Source organism: Salmo trutta, chromosome 2, assembly GCF_901001165.1.
Source record: "Salmo trutta chromosome 2, fSalTru1.1, whole genome shotgun sequence".
Taxonomy (NCBI): Eukaryota; Metazoa; Chordata; class Actinopteri; order Salmoniformes; family Salmonidae; genus Salmo; species Salmo trutta.
The window spans coordinates 14,511,769-14,532,852 of record NC_042958.1 but is presented as its reverse complement, the minus strand read 5'-3'; the positions used below and the strand labels follow the sequence as shown (position 1 = coordinate 14,532,852).

At 44.4% G+C, this 21,084-nt stretch overlaps 1 pseudogene; it reads right to left on the bottom strand.

Moving 5' to 3' along the window:
* Positions 1 to 21,084, bottom strand: part of LOC115148807 (queuine tRNA-ribosyltransferase accessory subunit 2-like) — a 63,438-nt pseudogene that overhangs the window by 1,733 nt on the left and 40,621 nt on the right.

Below are 21,084 nucleotides of genomic sequence, written 5' to 3'. Positions count from 1 at the left end.
AGAGAGGAGAATAGAGGGAGTGATTTGAAGAGAGAGAGAGAGAGAGAGAGAGAGAGAGAGAGAGAGAGACAGACAGACAGACAGACAGACAGACAGACAGACAGACAGACAGACAGACAGACAGACAGACAGACAGACAGACAGACAGACAGACAGACAGACAGATAGACAGACAGACAGACAGACAGACAGACAGACAGACAGACAGACAGACAGACAGACAGACAGACAGAGGGATTAAAAGAGAGGGGAAGGATGGCAGGTGGATTAAACCAGGGCCTGTGGTGCCAGAGAAGGTGGCTGTGACGCCACCTCCCCATGGAGCCCTCTAATTGGCTGAGAGGGGATTTGGACGCTCTCACCTCTTTAGCTGATGGACCCCAGTCTTGTCCTCACACTCACCTCCAGTGAACCCCATTACACTCCCCCGTACAGAATTTATTACTGCTGTCTGTCTAAACGAGTCTGATCCCCAACTTTTAAATCAGAATCTGTTACTTTGGCCTGATATAGAAACTTTTACAGCTATCAACCAGAATATGTATAATTCTCACGGGAGGGTTCAATTTCCCTCAAGAACGCTTTAATCATATTGAGTTTTCTTTTCCTTTATCAGAGAGTAACGGCAAGCATAATTCAATAGTTATCAGTTTACTGGGGTAACAGTGAGATCGTCCATTGATTTAATTTCACCATCTGACCCGTTGGGTTTGTTTCTTCACCCAGTTATTTTATTTGACTGATACTGCCTCTTACTCCACCAAACAAACAACATCAATATTTGTGGTCACACAGACAGCGAGGCACAATTACAAAGAAACAGACACTTTCTCTCTATTAAAACTGCTCTAGTCCAATCTCTCCTTAAAAACCCAATCTAGACCTCTCCTCACTGAGTAGTAATAGACCCCTCTTTAAACTTCCTTTTTTTAATCCATGATTTTAGAAAAAGTTGTTTTCAAGCAATCGGTGGCTTATTTGAATATGAACAACTTATTTGAAAAATTCCAGTGGCTTGCGCTCACTTCACAGCACGGAAACTGCTTTATAGAAAGTGAGTAAGGACTTCTTCTGTTGGGTGCTGACGCCGGTGAATGCTTTAGTTCTATTGGATCTCAGTGCCGTGTTTGATACTATTGATCATAACATCTTTGTTGACTGGATGGAAAGATGGGTGGGAATCTCAGGCTTTGCCTTCGACTGGTTCAAGTAATATCTACTGTATGTGGTAGACGTTTCTCAGTGAGCATGGGTGGTTCAGTATTGTCCGCAGCACTTATTCACAATGGTGTCCCTCAGGGAATTCTGGGCCCCATTCTTCTTGGGGGGGAAACAAACTCAATATACTTTAAAATGACTAAAACCAAATCAAAACTTTGTAGGAATGATAATGGACCTACATCCAATGTGTTAAAGTCATTTTAGTAGCCAGCCATATAAGGGTTAGAAGTAAGCTATTTGGCTGGCAATCAGTGGCGACCCGTCATTCTGTTTTGAGCCTGTCACGTCCTGACCAGTAATAGGGGTTATTTGTTATTGTAGTTTGGTCAGGACGTGGCAGAGGGTATTTGTTTTATGTGGTTCGGGGTGGTTGTGTGTTTAGTGGTGTGTTTGATTTATTATTCCGGGTTTTGGGCACTGGTCTATGTTAATGTATTTCTATGTTTAGTCTAGTTCTTTGTATTTCTATGTTTAGTTAATTGGGGATTGGACTCTCAATTGGAGGCAGGTGTTTTCTAGTTGCCTCTGATTGAGGGTCCTATATATAGGTATGTGTTTGTTTTAGTGTTTTGTGGGAGATTGTGCTGTGTATAGCTCTGTGCCTTACCGGCCTGTTATTTGTCGTTGTGTTTTTTGTGTACATATTTATTTTGGTTTACCTTCTTTGTCCGTTTAAATAAAAGAAGATGAGTGCACATTTCCCCACTGCGTCTTGGTCCACGACAACTGTGACAGAATCTCCCACCCAACCAAGGACCAAGCAGCGGGGTAAGGAGCAACGGGAAAATGATATGGACTATCGGGAGTTTTGGACGTGGGAGGAGATTTTGGCCGGAGAGGGCCCATGGAGGAAGTCTGGTGAGGACCGGGAACGCTACTGGGGAACACGGCTGGCTAGGAAGCCGGAGAGGCACCCCCAAGATTTTTTTTGGGGGGGGCACACGGGTAGTTTGGCTGGGCCAGGCAGTAGACCTAAGCCAGCTCCCCCTGCTTTTTATGAGAAGCAGGGGAGAAGAGAGCGCCAGAGTATGCGGAAGTGTGCACGATTTCGCCAGCTCTACGCACGGCAACCATCAGGCCCCTGCACAGCCCAGTTCGCCCTGTGCCAGCACTTCGCTTGTGCAGGGCTACTAGTTCCATCCAGCCAGGACGGGTTGTGCAGGAGGTGCGATCGAGACCGCCAGTGCGTCTACACGGCCCGGTATATCCAGTACCAGCACCACGCACTAGGCTTCCAGTGCATCAGCCCAGTCCAGTATGTCCTGTTCCCACTCCTCGCACTAGCCTTGAAGTGCGTGTCTCCAGTCTGATACCTCCAGTACCAGCACCACGCACTAGGCTTCCAGTGCATCAGACAAGTCCAGTATGTCCTGTTCCCACTCCTCGCACTAGCCTTGAAGTGCGTGTCTCCAGTCTGATACCTCCAGTACCAGCACCACGCACTAGGCTTCCAGTGCATCAGCCCAGTCCAGTATGTCCTGTTCCCACTCCTCGCACTAGCCTTAAAGTGCGTGTCTCCAGTCTGGTACCTCCACTACCAGCCCCATGCACTAGGCTTCCAGTGCGTCAGCTCAGTCTCGAGCTTCCGACAACAGTACTCCGTCCAGAGTGTCCGAAGACAGTGCCCCGTCCAGGGTGTCCGAAGACAGTGCCCCGTCCAGAGTGTCCGAAGACAGTGCCCCGTCCAGAGTGTCCGAAGACAGTGCCCCGTCCAGAGTATCCGGCAACAGTTCCAGAGTCGGCTTACAGTCTGGAGCTTCCAGAGTCGGCTTACAGTCTGGAGCTTCCAGAGTCGGCTTACAGTCTGGAGCTTCCAGAGTCGGCTTACAGTCTGGAGCTTCCAGAGTCGGCTTACAGTCTGGAGCTTCCAGAGTCGGCTTACAGTCTGGAGCTTCCAGAGTCGGCTTACAGTCTGGAGCTTCCAGAGTCGGCTTACAGTCTGGAGCTTCCAGAGTCGGCTTACAGTCTGGAGCTTCCAGAGTCGGCTTACAGTCTGGAGCTTCCAGAGTCGGCTTACAGTCTGGAGCTTCCAGAGTCGGCTTACAGTCTGGAGCTTCCAAAGTCGGCTTACAGTCTGGAGCTTCCAGAGTCGGCTTACAGTCCGGAGCTCCCAGAGACGCTCTACAGCCCTGAGCATTCAGCAGGGGTGGACAGATTGGGTGGGGGAAGTAGACCTGAGCCTGAGCCACCTCCAGTATAGATGGGTTGGGAGGGGGGGTGTAGCACAGGAGCCGTTGTTGACGGCAGCCACCCTCCCTTCCCTCCCTTTAGTTAGGGGTTTATTTTTATTTTATTTTTTTTGAGGTAATAGTAATAATAACAACAAAAATAAATGTATATATAATTATTTATTTTTTTGGGGGTGCCTGTTTTGCATGTTATTTTGGCATTAATACGTGTCACATATCAGTTTACAAACTGATATTTATCATTGAGTTAATAAAGCCGCATACAAACGGTCTCGTTTTTGCTTTCTTGAGTAAGGCAGCTCCAAAATGCAGGTGTTTCAGCCTAGCTCAGTGCTTTCTGTGGTGGTGGGGCGAGCCACCAGAAAATAGGAGCATTGCGCCATGATTGGCTCAGTGTTCTGTCACTCATGGGGACACTACGTCCTCGCCAAGTTAAAGTCCTTAGTAAGGGTAGACATCCAAAATGTCAGCCCTTTGGGTCCTGCCATAGAGTACCCTTCCAAGAAGGCTCAAGGTCATTGGCCACAGATAAAATGAGGTAAAATCACGTTATAAGTACAGTAGCTTGATTGGAAGGAACATGTCAACGTCTTACCTTCAAAGCTTTAGCTAGCAGTCATCATCATGAATAAAGTTAACAATCTACTGGCAAATAATTTTAATCCTTGTCATATGAAGATAAATAATAAAGAGAAATTATAAATGAATCGGTGCTCATCGGCTATTGAACATAAAGTTTAACGTTACACAACAAGTTGGAAATCGCTAATTCAACAATGAGTGGTTTGGAAGGAATCAGTGGCTAACTGCAAGCATTGCAAAGCAATCACTAGCCTGCTATTCAGTAGAGTGGCTGTGTGTTTTTTTTCTGAGTTCCAACCATAAATCCAGAGAATGACAGACTTTAATGACGAAGTTTGATGACAAACTTTGCCCACAAAGGACCGTCATGCCACCTTCACAAGGTGAGTCCAAAAATGTATTGTATGCTGCTGCATAAATTATGTCATATGCAAGGAGATATGTATATGTTGTGTAGTAAGCTGTAGCCCATGTGCCTCACCCTAATAATTTGGTCTATTTTCACCAATGCGGTATTGTACAGCTTGACAGTGCTACTGATAGTAGTCGTGGCACTTGGCTTGCAAGTAAAAATTCAGCACACACAACATTCTATAATAGAATTGTGTTATTCCACATGTCAAATTAAAATCTTATTTAACGCGTCAAATAGTGTTATATGACGTGTATCTTTCTTTATACGCAAAGACCCAAACGCCGTTCAATGTGCCTCACCCTAATAATTTGGTCTATTTTCACCTCTTTATTTCACCTACTGTTCTAACTTGGTGGTGCACATGTAGACTATAACCTGTTTTAGAGAAATGTAATCATAGAATATTGTAAGAGCTTTCATTGTCTGTTTATATGCCCCTTTATTTATCCTACGGTTCTGACTTGTTGTACAGGGAGTACACTGTAAGAATGGCCCATGTTCTGAATTCTGTCACTGTACATTTCAAAAGTGCCAAACAAATAGTTATATTGACTACGTCCATTGTCGCTCGCTCATTAATGTCTTAATCAAAATTACGGATTGCCTCTTATCCGCTTGTCGTCCCCTTATGCCATAGTTTGTACATCTCAATTGTCATTAGAAATCACATTTGTTTAAGCAAGTCAGCCATATCAGCTAAGTTTTTTTTAAAGGCAGTAAATGAGGCTGAATTAACTGTTTTGCTGCCAGACAAGGCTCCGCTGAAAGCCAGGTGTAGCAGTGGTAAGGTGTTGGGACTCTGCTGTTGGGACTCTGCTGTTGGGACAGCTTTATGTAGGCCCTAACAGTTGGTGGGCACCATTTGTCACCGTTATAGTGCAATTCATGTATTGTTTAGTGTTGTGCAGTGTTGTGTAGTGGCTTTGCTGGCAGTTGGCGCTTATGGAACACCCTGACCAGTTGGGGGTGCCTCTACACCAGCACCTGCGGATTCTGGGTCAGTGGTGATGTTGAAGGGGAAGGAGAGGGCACAGCCTCGCTCTGTCACCTGAAAGGGGAAGAAGCGTTCAAACAGATCCACTTCCACCTCCACGCACGCCAGCGCCTCGTCTGGCCGCCCCAAGCCATGCAGCAGCCTGACACACACATACAAACAGACCAGGGTTTCTGTTAGTAAAATGTGGCGCCGGACATTTGACCAGTATCATTTTAATTTACCGGACATTTGAGACATTTACCGGACCCATATGAATTGGCTGTGGAACCTGATTAGGCCATCCAACCATGTTGCTCAGAATGACAGAAATCCCATTTAGATGATATTATGGTCATTAATATTAACAGAACATGCAAGTTGAGGATGCAATGATATGCGAACCTTCTTACTCAATTCTGATGTAATCTTTGAACATGTTAGAACAACTTTTCCTTCGTCAACAAGACGAGTAACGAACAGCAAAACCCTCAGCTTATATCATTCTATTATCCCCATAGTAGAAAGGTTGACTTATTCTATTGGTCAGCTTGTTGAGAAACAGATGGCCTACTCCAAACACTCTGCAACAGTTGTGGGATGATAGATCCCACATTCAACCAGTAGGCCTAGACTACATAACAAAACTTTAAAAAGCAATGAGTCTGATGCAACAGATCACAACGTTTTGCCTAAAATGTTGATAAACTATTAATTCTTCACATTATCAGTGCAGCAATGAACACAAGGCAGGAGGCTATGTGAGAATGTTCCTTCCATAATACAATTAGCGGGAAAACACCGTTGTCAAAAGCACACCACACATGCAAGCCGTTTCATGTGACAGGGATGGAAATATCCATTAGAAATGTAGAAAGAGGGGAGATCTAATATGTAACAACTAACATGGCTTGTTAATATGACTAGGATTGTGCCTTTGGCTACTGTACAATGAAAGAAAGTTGATATAAAATAATGGATATGGTCTGATCCCTGGATATGGTCTGATTTTGGCTAGGCTGCTTTGAAACAAGGTAAGACATGCCTCATAATATGTCGTAAAACATTAAAGTTTCAAACTATTAAGTATATGTTTTCAAAATGCATACTGCCTCCAGTTCATTGCACAGTGATGTGTGACGCGATAATGAAGCCTGCCTTCCATTACATATGCATTTTGTGTTTGAGATGCTGTAGCAGCAGCTCTCCTGCTGTCTGACAGATTTTTCCTCTCAAAGGCTTTGTATCTGTACGCTGTATGCATGTGATAAGATACATAATGAATATATTGTACACACACACCAGTTTAATTCCACTAAATGATGCAAATTAAGCTATAGACCGATAAGCATGACCAGTCACATCTATTTCCATCAACTGGTATTTATCAGCTTTTCTATTTTTTTTATTGTCCAAAAGCCGGCTATTACTGGCTAATGGAAACCCTGCTACAGACAAACACATATACACAGACAGGTAGGCAGACAAACAGGCAGACAAACAGATATAAATGTATTACACTGTTGATCAATGATCAATGGTTGACTTATTAGGCAGTATGCAGTCTATCAGACAAACTGACAGACTCTTACCTATCTATCTCATCTAGCAGTGCTATCCCTGAAGCACTACAGATGCAGCATCTCTCGCTCTAACACGCACGAACACGCACACACACACACACACACACGCACGCACTCGCGCACGCACGCACGCACGCACACACACTCACACGTAAACAACAAAATCAATACCAACATTGAACATCCACACACAGAGCAGATGCATGCTCACACAGCAGACAAACAGATTGCATCCCCCATCATCCCTCATTCTCCTCCAAGCCACCTCAACCCACCCCACTCTTAAAATCACTCTTTATTTTCCCCTCTCTCTCGCTCTCCCTTTCAATCTCTCTGTCTTTCTCACTTAGGTTTCAGTTAACCGTCTCTCTCTGGCCCTCTGCCTTGAGGTTCCAGGGCCAAACCCAATTTACCATCCCATAATGAGTCCATGGTGCCTAAAGGGAGGCTGTGTATCTCCCAGTGCCACCACAACCCAGGGGCAGTCTGACCAAGCACAGCCTCTTTTCATTAAGGAATCCCAGTATGGCCTCAAAGGGAGCATCTGGGGGTCGCGGATACGGCATGCAGCACCACTCTCTCTCTCCACTGCCCCTTCGCCACCCCAGATCCCCAGTCGGCTCCCTTACTTCCAGGGCAAGGGGGAATAGGACAGAGGTCTCCCAAACGCTGGGGCACTGGGAGCTCTGGGGGAAGTTTGAGTCTACTCTCCGCCAGGCCAGTATTCCCAGTGCAGCTGGAAGAGGAGTGGGGTTGCCATGGCTCCCAGGAGGGAAGTCAGGGGTTGCCATGGTTTCCTGGGGATTCTGGAGTGAGCACAATGAGCACAGAGTGATGGGAGAGAGAGGGAGGGAGGGGAATCTGTATTTTTCTTAGTCTCCCACTGAGAGTAAAATCAGCATGCTAGGGGGTCTTAGGGTTGAGTGTGTGGGGGGTGGGGGGTGGGGGGGTTAATAACTTATAACAGGAGAGGGGTTAAAGGTAGGACCTGTATGGGGGGGGGGTCGTAAAGGGTGTCACATGATCACTCAACTCAATTAGAGCCACTAATTGGCCAGCCTGTCCTCTCCCATCACCTGGTCATATGTCTGTGAGTGAGAGGTGAGGAGAGACACCTACAGACACACAGACACACTGGAGCTGTCACGTTCATCGTAAAGATGGGACCAAGGCGCAGCATGAATGTGTATGCTCATCTTCTTTATTGTGAAGAAAAACCAAAACAAACACTTAAACAAAAACAACGACGAAAAACAGTCCTGTGAGGCACACAGCTACACACATACGGAAACAACTACCCACAAAAACCCATTAAAAAACACCCCTACTAAATAGGACCTTCAATTAGAGGCAACGAGAAACAGCTGCCTCCAATTGAAGGTCAAACCAATAAACTAAGCATAGAAATAGATAAACTAGACACAGACATAGAAATAGACTAACATAGAACATTGCCCAACAAACCCCGAAACACATTAAACAAACACCCCCTGCCACGTCCTGACCAAACTACAATAACAAATAACCTCTTTACTGGTCAGGACGTGACAGGAGCAGGGAATAAACAGAGAGAAGTAGAGAGAGATAAGAGAGACAGAATGCAGAGAGGAGAAAAGAGGGAGATAACTAAAAAGCATTAAGGGGCTATGCCTTGTTTTGAAAAGCATGCTGCTTTAGGGGGTGAAGGAATGAGGGAAGGAGAGATAAAGAAAGAATTGGGTCTGTAAGGGTAGGAGTGAGGGAAGGAGAGACAAAGAAAGAAAGAATTGGGTCTGTAAGGGTAGGAGTGAGGGAAGGAGAGACAAAGAAAGAAAGAATTGGGTCTGTAAGGGTAGGAGTGAGGGAAGGAGAGACAAAGAAAGAATTGGGTCTGTTAGGGGAGGAGTGAGGGAAGGAGAGAGAAAGAAAGAATTGGGTCTATAAGGGTAGGAGTGAGGGAAGGAGAGACAAAGAAAGAATTGGGTCTGTTAGGGGAGGAGTGAGGGAAGGAGAGACAAATAAATAATTTGATCTGTAAGGGGAGGAGTGAGGGAAGGAGAGACAAAGAAAGAAAGAATTGGGTCTGTAAGGGGAGGAGTGAGGGAAGGAGAGACAAAGAAAGAATTGGGTCTGTTAGGGGAGGAGTGAGGGAAGGAGAGAGAAAGAAAGAATTGGGTCTATAAGGGTAGGAGTGAGGGAAGGAGAGACAAAGAAAGAATTGGGTCTGTTAGGGGAGGAGTGAGGGAAGGAGAGACAAAGAAAGAACGAATTGGGTCTGTAAGGGTAGGAGTGATAGAAGGAAGGAGAGAGAAAGAAAGAATTGGGTCTATAAGGGTAGGAGTGAGGGAAGGAAGGAGAGAGAAAGAAAGAATTGGGTCTATAAGGGTAGGAGTGAGGGAAGGAGAGACAAATAAATAATTTGATCTGTAAGGGGAGGAGTGAGGGAAGGAGTAAGAGTGGGGTGGAATGAAAGAGCATTCATATTATATTTAGGGGAGTGTGGGTGCAGACAGAGAAAGTGTAAAAAGGGTTACATCTGGCAACTGGAGCTGGTGTAGAGGGGCACTCAAACCTCTGCTAGCTAGAGTCTATGAAGAGTTAATGGACAGGGTAGCCAACTCAGCAGCTTTGATCTTCAGATCCCTGCCAGCTACTTTTCCTCCCCTGAAAACGATTAGCAACATATTCAGATATTTTTAAGGCAGCCTAAGAGTTTTTAATCTGAGAGTTTTTGATAAATTTAGCCACTAACTTTAACTGCAGTGAAGCAGCCGGGATGAGAGCAGGAGAAAGAGAGGGAGAGAAAGAGAGAAATAGAGAGCAGCTGCCTGATGAACAGGAAGAAGAGCTGCAGCACACACACACACACACACACACAAACACTCACGATGCTGAGAAACAGCACGGGGGAAGAACCGCGGATGGCTGTTGTGATTTGACGGTATAGTCGTAATAGACAGGTTATAATGTCATTTTTGCCAATGCACCTTACAGTGGGAGCTGTTATATCACGCTTTATACATTCTTTATAACAGAGGTCCTCAAAGTGGAGTCCACGGAGGTTCTGCAGGGGTCTGCAGCCAAATCAATAGGAACACCTTCCTAATATTGAGTTGCACCCCATTTGCCCTCAGAACAGCCTCAATTATTCGGGGTATGGACTCTACAAGGTGTCAAAACGTTCCACAGCGATTCTGGCCCATGTTGACTCCAATGCATCCCACAATTGTGTCAAGTTGGTTGGAAGTCCTTTGGGTGGTGGACCATTCTTGATACACAGGGGAAATTGTAGAGCGTGAAAAACCCAGCAGCGTTGCAGTGCTTGACACACTCAAACTGGTGCGCCTGGCACCTCCTACCACACCTCGTTCAAAGGCACTTAAATCTTTTGTCTTGCCCATTCACCCTCTGAATGACACACATACACAATCCATGTCTCAATTGTCTCAAGGCTTAAAAATCCTTCCTTAACCGGTCTGCTCCCCTTCATCTACACTGATTGGATTTAAAAGGTGACATCAATAAGCCACCATAACTTTCACCAGGATTCACCTGGCCAGTCAATGTCATGGAAAAAGCAGGTGTTCCTAATGTTTTCTACACTCAGTGTATGTACAGTTGAAGTCAGAAGTTTACATTCACTTAGGTTGGAGTCATTAAAACTCGTTTTTCAACCACTCCACAAATTTCTTGTTAACAAACTATAGTTTTGGCAAGTTGGTTCGGACATCTACTTTGTGCATGACACAAGTCATTTTTCCAACAATTGTTTACAAACAGATTATTTCACTTATAATTCACTGTATCATAATTCCAGTGGGTCAGAAGTTTACATACACTAAGTTGACTGTGCCTTTAAACAGCTTGGAAAATTCCAGAAAATGATGTCATGGCTTTAGAAGCATCTGAGAGACTAATTGAGATCATTTGAGTCAATTGGAGGGTACCTGTGAATGTATTTCAAGGCCTACCTTCAAACTCAGTGCCTTTTTGCTTGACATCATGGGAAAATCAAAAGAAATCAGTGAAGACCTCAGAAAAAAAATTGTAAACCTCCACAAGTCTGGTTCATCCTTGTGTCCTTTTTGGGTACAGGGAGGACAGTTGACCCCCTCCCCTTTGTACCATCCCCCAACCTACCTTCCCCCCAACCCAGGCCCTGTGTGAAAGGGTTGTAAAAACTCTAAGAGGAGAATCTCTTACCACATGTTTCATAGAGAGACAAAGGAAATTCTTCCAACTCATAGAGTTGGAGAACCGAGCGACATGTGTGTTCTGGAGAAGGTATGGAAGATTGGTGAAGAATCCAGCTACGAACTGGTCCGCTTGGTACAATTTTGTGATACTCAGAAGAGACAATATAGCCATATTACCATAAAACTGTTTATATAATAGCCTCAGCGATGAGATTTGCATCATAATGGTCGTATAAAATGTATTAATAAGGATAAAGCTATTTGTAATACATTGAGATGCTATGTACTGATGTTAATGTGATAGAATTGGATTTCTGTACCAAGCTTAACTCAGCCATCGGCACGCCCCCCCAGGGACACAGACAGGACCAGGCGTCATTTGACAAGCCTGTTCTAGGGTCACTATAAAACTATACCCTGAGCTACATTTCTTTAGACCAGGCCTCCACTCTATGGCCAGTAGGTTTTACCATCCAATTCCTCTACTGAAAGTGAACTACACCACGTGGTTAACTTTTAGACTATCGAGACCGACAGAATAAGAACAAGTCTTTGATATTAATTATTAGTCTGCAGCTAAGTAAATTATATCATTGAACGCGAAGACCAACGAAACATCCATTCTATGACGACATTAATGAATGTCGCTCTGAAAGATCCATTCTAACCGAGAGAGAGAGAGAGAGAGAGAGAGAGAGAGAGAGAGAGAGAGAGAGAGAACGCGGACAAAACTCCTCAACAGAACAGAACTCTCCAACAAGGATCCCGATGACATACTGAGCGTAAATATATATTGATTGCAATTGTTCCCGAATGAGTGAGCGTTCAAGTGTCAATTGTTAATATTAATGAACTCTGTGTACCTCCTCAGCTGACCGTTTATGACCCATTGTCTAACAGACCAGCCATGCCTGTTAGCCATTAGGGCACATTACTATACCAATCCTTTGTGACGATAATTACTGTTTGTATGTTTTCTGTTAATTACTTAGTGTAGTAAATAAATGATTTTAAGACAATTGATGTATGGATGATTTTAGTAAAGACTGGGTTCGTGCAGATACAACAATTTACAACGTTTGGAATGAGACTGGACGAGAGGTAAAATACACCATTTAAACCAGAAGATAATCGGCCTATATTATAATATAGGAAAGTTATATTAGGAAAATTATAACTTTGTAATCTGAATATTTTCCTTGGTGCCCCAATCTCCTAGTTAATTACAATTAAACGATTAATCAGTTTAATCGCGTGATAATAATTACAGGGAGTTAATTGATCAACATGTCTTCAGTTTAATGGTACCCCAAAGACACGACACTTGGGAGCAATTTCCAAACACCTGAAGGTACCACATTCATCTGTACAAAAAATAGTACGCAAGTATAAACACCATGGGATCACGCAGCCGTCATACCGCTCAGGAAGGAGACGCATTCTGTCTCCTAGAGATGAACGTACTTTGGTGCGAAAAGTGCAAATCAATCCCCGAACAACAGCAAAGGACCTTGTGAAGATGCTGGAGGAAACAGGTACAAAAGTATCTATACCCACAGTAAAATGAGTCCTATATCAACATAACCTGAAAGGCCACTCAGCAAGGAAGAAGCCACTGCTCAAAACCCGCCATAAAAAAGCCAGACTACGGTTTGCAACTGCACATGGGGACAAAGATCATACTTCTTGGAGAAATGTCCTCTTGTCTGATGAAACAAAAATAGAACTGTTTGACCATAATGACCATCGTTATGTTTAGAGGAAAAGGGGGGAGGCTTGCAAGCTGAAGAACACCATCCCAACCGTGAAGCACGGGGGTGGCAGCATCATGTTGTGGGGGTGCTTTGCTGCAGGAGTGACTGGTGCGCTTCACAAATAGATGGCGTCATGAGGTAGGAAAATTATGTGGATATATTGAAGCAACATCTCAAGACATCAGTCAGGAAGTTAAAGCTTGGTCGCAAATGGGTCTTCAAAATGGACAATGACCCCAAGCATACTTCCAAAGTTGTGGCAAAATGGCTTAAGGACAACAAAATCAAGGTATTGGATTGGCCATCGCAAAGCCCTGACATCAATCCCATAGGAAAGTTGTGGGCAGAACTGAAAAAGCGTGTGCGAGCAAGGAGGCCTACAAACCTGACTCAGTTACACCAGCTCTGTCAGGAGGAATGGGCCAAAATTCACCCAACTTATTGTGGGAAGCTTGTGGAAGGCTACCCGAAACGTTTGACCCAAGTTAAACCATTTAAAGGCAATGCTACCAAATACTAATTGAGTGTATGTAAACTTCTGACCCACTGGGAATGTGATGAAAGAAATAAAAGCTTAAATAAATACTTCTCTCTACTATTCTGACATTTCACATTCTTAAAATAAAGTGGTGATCCTAACTGACCTAAAAAAGGGAATTTTTACTAGGATTAAATGTCAGGAATTGTGAAAAACTGAGTTTAAATGTATTTGGCTAAGGTGTATGTAAACTTCTGACTTCAACTGTGTGTATGTATATACAGTACCAGTCAAAAGTTTGTACATACCTACTCTTTACTTTTCTTTATTTTTACTATTTTCTACATTCTGTGAAATAACACATGGAATCATGTAGTAACCAAAAAAGTGTTGTGACAAGGTATGGTTGGTGTACAGAAGATAGCCCTATTTGGTATAAGACCATGTCCATATTATGGCAAGAACAGCTCAAATAAACAAAGACAAATTACTTTACTTCAAGACACGAAGGTCAGTCAATTCGTGCAGTCGCAAAAACCATCAGGCGCCATGATGAAACTGGTCCGCCACAGGAAAGAAAGACCCAGAGTTTCCTCTGCTGCAGAGGATAAGTTCATTAGTTACCAGCCTCAGAAATTTCAGCCCAAATAAATGCTTCACAGAGTTCAAGTAAAAGACACATCTCAACATCAACTGTTCAGAGGAGTCTGCGTGAATCAAGCCTCCATGGTAGAATTGCTGCAAAGAAACCCCTACTAAAGGACACCAATAAGAAGAAGAGACTTGCTTGGGTCAAGAAACACTAGCAATGGACATTAGACTGGTGGAAATCTGTCCTTTGGTCTAATGAGTCCAAATTTGAGATTTTTAGTTCCAACCGCCGTGTCTTTGTCAGATGCAGAGTAAGTGAAAGGATGATCTCCGCATGTGTGGTTCCCACCATGATGCATGGAGAAGGAGGTGTGATGGTGTGGGGGTGCTTTTCTGGTGACACTGTCACCCGACCGAAACCCAATTGAGATGGTTTGGGATGAGTTGAACCACAGAGTGAAGGAAAAGCAGCCAACAAGTGCTCAGCATATGTAGGAACTCCTTTAAGACTTTTGGGAAAGCATTCCAGGTGAAGCTGGTTAAGAGAATGCCAAGAGTGTGCAAGGCAAAGGATGGCTACTTTGAAGAATCTCAAATATAAAATAGGGGAGTGACTCAGGCCATTTTAGGGGATGCAGCCAGTGGTCAAGGATGAGTTGATGAGTGAAGTGAGGAATGGGAGAAGGTCTCCAGAGATGGTCTGGAGAACGTTGTCGGGCGGCCAGACCTCACTAGTCGCAGGATTTCATCTGGAGAGACAGGGGGGAACAGGTCAAGGCGTAGGGCAGTTCTGCGTGAGTGGGACCAGTGGATTCAATAGGCTGTAAATGAAGAGCAGAAGTCATCAACCTCCTTTTCAAAGTGGTTGACAAAGTCGTCCACAGAGAGGGACGAGGGAGGGGGAGGGGTGGAAGATTAAGGAGGAGCAGGAAGGTGGCAAAGAGTTTCCTAGGGTTACAGGCAGAAGCTTAAAATTAGAGTGATAGAAAGTGGCTTTAGCAGCGGATACAGAGGAAGAGAAGGTAGAGAGGAGGGAGTGAAAGGATGATAAGTCCTCTGGAAATTTAGTTTTCCTACATTGTCCCTCAGCTGCCCGCAACCCTGTTCTGTAAGCTTACAATGAGTCCCGGCGCAGGAGGGGACAACCGAGCCAGCCGGGAAGAAAGGGGACAGCGCGAGTCATAGGATGTGGAAAGGGAGGATAGTAGGGTCAAAGAGGCAGAATCAGGACACAGGAGGGAGTAGGATTTAACAGAAAGGAGAGATGAGTGGATAGAAGAGGAGAGATTAGTGGGAGAGAGAGAGAGCAAAGATTGTGACGACGCATGACCATCTGGTTAGGGGCTGAGTTGCTAGGGTTAGAGGAAAGGGAGACATAAAGGAAAGTAGGGATCAGAGACCTGGAGGAGGGTTGCAGTGAGATTAGGAGGCGAACAGCCTCTAGTAAAGATGAGGTCTAGTGTATTGCTTGCCTTTTGAGTGGGATGGGACTGGGAAAGGCTGAGGTCAATAGAGGCAAGGAGGGGAAAAAGAGATTTGGAAGAAATGGATCGAAGGGAGACGCCGGGATGTTGAAGTCGACGAGGACGAAGAGCAGTGAGTCATCCTCAATAAGGAGCTTATCAAGGTGTCAAGCTCATTAAGGAACTCTCTATGGGCACCTGGTGGCAATAGATAACAACAATGTTGGACAGCATGGAATTCAAATGAGGAGATGGACTGGTGAGGGACAAAATAGAAAATCTCCATTTAGGAGAAATGAGCAGCCCTGTGCCACCACCATGCTCTCAGACGTAGTCAGATGGAGAGAGAGCAGCTGGAGTGTTCTCTGGGGTGATCCATGTCAAGGCCAAAAAGTCTTGGGACTGAAGGGCAGCATAGTTTGAGGTGAACTTGGCGCTCTTGTCCGCAGATCGGCAGTTCTAAACGCTGCCAGAGACCAGGAATACACTAAATTTGAAGGGTTGCAGCCAACGGGTGGGGAGTGTCTGTAAAGCCAACACGGAGAGGAGTGAACTGATCGAAAACACACAGAGTTGCTGAAGCTACAAAAGAGCAAAAATGAGATCATCAAATTAAATCCAATTTTATTGGTCACATACACATGGTTAGCAGATGTCAATGTGAGTGAAGCAAAATGCTTGTGCTTCTAGTTCCGACTATGCAGGAAAATCTAACAAGTAATCTATTCACAACAACTGTTCACAACAACTACCTTATACACACAAATACACACAAATGTAAAGAGATGAATAAGAATATGTACATAGAAATATATGGATGAGCGATGGCGTGCGGCATAGGCAAGATGCAGTAGATAGTGTAGAATACAGTATATACTACATATGAGATGGGTAATGTAGGATATGTAAACATGATTAAAGTGGCATTATTTAAATTGATTAGTGATACCTCTATGTAAACATTATTAAAGTGACATTATTTCAAGTGACTAGTGATACCTTTATTAAGTCTGTTTATTTAAGTGGCCAGAGATTTGAGTCTGTATGTTGGCAGCAGCCTCTCTATGTTAGTGATGGCTGTTTAACAGTCTGATGGCCTTGATGATAGAAGGTGTTTTTCAGCTTCTCGGTCCCAGCTTTGATGCACCTGTACTGACCTCGCCTTCTGGATGATAACGGGGTAAACAGGCAGTGGCTCGGGTGGGGGAGATTTGGCACCGACAGAGATGGATGCCTCACTTCGCGTTCTTAGGAAACAATGCAGTATTTTGTTTTTCTATGTGTTATTCCTTACACTGTTACCCCAGGAAATCTTAAGTCTTATTACATACAGCCGGGAGGAACTATTGGATATAAGAGCAATGTCAACGTACCAACATTATGACCAGGAATACGACTTTCCCGAAGCGGATCCTCTGTTTGGACCACCACCCAGGACAATGGATCGGATCCCAGTAGGCGACCCAAAACAACGGCGCCGCAGAAGGGGCAGATGTAGCGGTCTTCTGGTCAGGCTCCGTAGATGGGCACATCGCTCACCGCTCCGGAGTATACTACTCGCCAATGTCCAGTCTCTTGACAACAAGAGAGTGGTTGCCTTCCAGGCAATGGTTGCCTTCCAGAGAGACGTCAGAGATTGTAAAATGTTTTGTTTCATGGAAACATGGCTCACTCAGGATACGTTATCAGAGTCGGTACAGCCACCCAGTTTCTTCATGCATCGCGCCGACAGAAATAAACATCTCTCTGGTAAGAAGAAGGGCGGAGGTGTATACCTTAAGATTAACGAGTCGTGGTGTGATCATAACAACATACAGGAACTCAAGTCCTTTTGTTCACCTGACCTAGAATTTCTTACAATCAAATGCCGACCGCATTATCTACCAAGAGAATTATCTTCGATTATAATCACAGCTGTGTATATCCCCCCCAAGCAGACACCTTGACGGCCCTGAAAGAACTTCATTGGACTCTATGTAAACTGGAAACCACATATTCTGAGGCTGCATTTATTGTAGCTGGAGATTTTAAAAACCTGTTAGGGACAGACGTTCCGCTAGCGGAACACCTCACCAATATCCAATGGTATAGAGTGGCGCGAAATACAAATACCTCAAAAATGCAAAAACTTACATTTTTCAAACATATGACTAATTTACACCATTTTAAAGACAAGACTCTCCTTTATCTAACCACATTGTCCGATTTCAAAAAGGCTTTACAACGAAAGCAAAACATTAGATTATGTCAGGAGAGTACCCAGCCAGAAATAATCACACACCCATTTTTCAAGCTAGCTTATATGTCACAAAAACCAAAACCACAGCTAAATGCAGCACTAACCTTTGATGATCTTCATCAGATGACACTCCTAGGACATTATGTTATACAATACATGCATGTTTTGTTCAATCAAGTTCATATTTATATCAAAAAACAGCTTTTTACATTAGCATGTTTTGTTCAGAACTAGCATACCCACCGAAAACTTCCGGTGAATTTACTAAATTACTCACGATAAACGTTGACAAAAAACATAACAATTATTTTAAGAATTATAGATACAGAACTCCTTTATGCAATCGCGGTGTCCGATTTTAAAATAGCTTTTCGGTGAAAGCACATTTTGCAAAATTCTGAGTAGATAGCCCGGCCATCACGGCTAGCTATTTTGACACCTACCAAGTTTGGCACTCACCAAACTCAGATTTACTATAAGAAAAATTGGATTACCTTTGCTGTTCTTCGTCAGAATGCACTCCCAGGACTTCTACTTCAACACCCAATGTTGTTTTGGTTCCAAATAATCCATAGTTATATCCAAATACCTCCGTTTTGTTCGTGCGTTCAAGTCACTATCCGAAGGGTGACGCGCCGGCGCGTTTCGTGAAAAAAAATTCAAAATATTCCATTACCGTACTTTGAAGCATGTCAAACGCTGTTTAAAATAAATTTTTATGCGATTTTTCTCGTCAAATAGCGATAATATTCCAACCGGGAGACGTTGTATCTGTTCAAACAATGAAAGAAGAAAATGGAGTCGTCACATGCACGCGCGCCCCAGTGTCATTGTTCTCAGAAGTACCACTCTCCAAGACCCCTACTGTTTTTCGCCCAGAGACTGCAGAGTTATCATTCAACGTTCTGGCGCCTTCTGAGAGCCAATGAAAGCCTTAGAAAATGTCACGTTACAGCAGAGATCCTGTATTTTCGATAAAGAGGCTACAGAAGGCCTTCTGAGAGCCAATGAAAGCCTTAGAAAATGTCACGTTACAGCAGAGATCCTGTATTTTCGATAAAGAGGCTACAGAAGGCCAAGAAATGGTCAGACAGGGCACTTCCCATATAGAATCTTCTCAGGTTTTGGCCTGCCATATGAGTTCTGTTATACTCACAGACACCATTAAAACAGTTTTAGAAACTTTAGGGTGTTTTCTATCCAAATCTACTAATTATATCATATTCTAGTTTCTGGGCAGGAGTAATAACCAGATTAAATCGGGTACGTTTTTTATCCGGCCGTGAAACTACTGCCCCCTATCCCTATTAAGGCTAATCTGAAAACAAGGCTCCCTAAATTTTATCAGCATATCAAATGCGTGACCCAGGCTGGCAAAATTCTGGATCATTGCTACTCTAATTTTCGCAATGCATACAAAGCCCTCCCTCACCCTCCTTTCGGCAAATCTGACCACGATTCCATTTTGTTGCTCCCAGCCTATAGACAGAAACTAAAACAGGAAACGCCCGTGCTCAGGTCTATTCAACGCTGATCCAACCAATCTGATTCCACACTTCAAGATTGCTTCAATCACGTGGACTGGGATATGTTCCGGATAGCATCGGACAACAACATTGATGTATACGCTCATTCGGTGAGCGAGTTTCTTAGCAAGTGCATCAGTGATGCTATACCCACGGTGACTATTAAAACCTTCCCCAACCAGAAACCGTGGATTGATGGCAGCATTCTCGAAAACTGAAAGCACGAGCCATTGCTTTTAATCATGGCAAGGTGACCGGAAACATGACCGAATACAAACATTGTAGCTATTCCCTCCGCAAGGCAATCAAACAAGCTAAGCGTCAGTATAGAGACAAAGTAGAGTCGCAATTCAACGGCTCAGACACGAGACGTATGTGGCAGGGTCTACAATCAATCATGGACTACAAAAAGAAAACCAGCCCCATCGCGGACCCAGATGTCTTGCTCCCAGACAAACTAAAAACGTCTTTGCTCACTTTGAGGACAATACAGTGCCACTGACACGACACACTACCAAAACGGGTTCTACTTCACCGTGAACGTGAGTGAAACACCGTCAACGTCACCGTCAACGTGAGTAAAACATTTAAACGTATTAACCCTCGCAAGGCTGCCGGCCCAGACGGCATCCCTAGCCGCGTCCTCAGAGCATGCGCAGACCAGCTGGCTGGTGTGTTTACGGACATATTCAATCAATCCCTATCCCAGTCTGCTGATCCCACATGCTTCAAGAGGGCCACCATTGCTCCTGTTCCCAAGAAAGCTAAGGTAACTGAGCTAAACGACTATCGCCCCATAGCACTCACTTCCGCCATCATGGAGTGCTTTGAGAGACTTGTCAAGGATCATATCACCTCCACCCTACCTGACACCCTAGACCCACTTCAATTTGCTTACCACCCCAATATATCCACAGATGACGCAATCGCAATCACACTGCACACTGCCCTAACCCATCTGGACAAGAGGAATACCTATGTAAGAATGCTGTGTATCGATTACAGCTCAGCATTTAACACCATAGTACCCTTCAAACTCGTCATTAAGCTCGAGACCCTGGGTCTCGACCCTGCCCTGTGCAACTGGGTCCTGGACTTTCTGACGGGACGCAGAATAACGTCAACAAAACAAAGGAGATGATCGTGGACTTCAGGAAACAGCAGAGGGAGCACCCCCCATCCACATCGATGGGACAGTAGTGGAGAAGGTGGAAGGTTTTAAGTTCCTCGGCGTACACATCATGGACAAACTGAAATGGTCCACCCACACAGACAGCGTGGTGAAGAAGGTGCAACAGCGCCTCTTCAACCTCAGGAGGCTGAAGAAATTTGGCTTCTCACCAAAAACACTCACAAACTTTTACATTATCTTTTTGGCCTTCCTGTGACATCAGGTGCTGTTGCTGTCCTGGAGGGCAGGTTGTTTGCCCCTGGTGATGCATTGTGCAGACCACACTACCCTCTGGAGAGCCTTGCGGTTGAGGGTGGTGCAATTGCCGTACCAGGCGGTGATACAGCCCGACAGGATTCTGTCGACTGTGCATCTGTAAAAGTTCGTGAGTGTTTTAGATGACAAGACAAATTTCTTCAGCCTCCTGAGGTTGAAGAGGCTCTGTTGCGCCTTCTTCACCATGCTGTTTGTGTGGGTGGACCATTTCAGTTTGTCCGTGATGTGTACAACTAGGTAAGATAATCAAGTGAGAGAGTGGTGTGGAGCCTTCCTCTCTTTCCTTCCTCCAATATCTTGGCAGAACAGTCTTTGTTTCGGCGACGGTCTTAGTTGACGACAAGACCGCAGTTGACACCGATTACCAAAACCACAACAGTCACAAATTGTCCTGCCCCTTAATCCTGTTTGATGTGTCAACAATCATCTGCAACTTATGAGCAGTCAT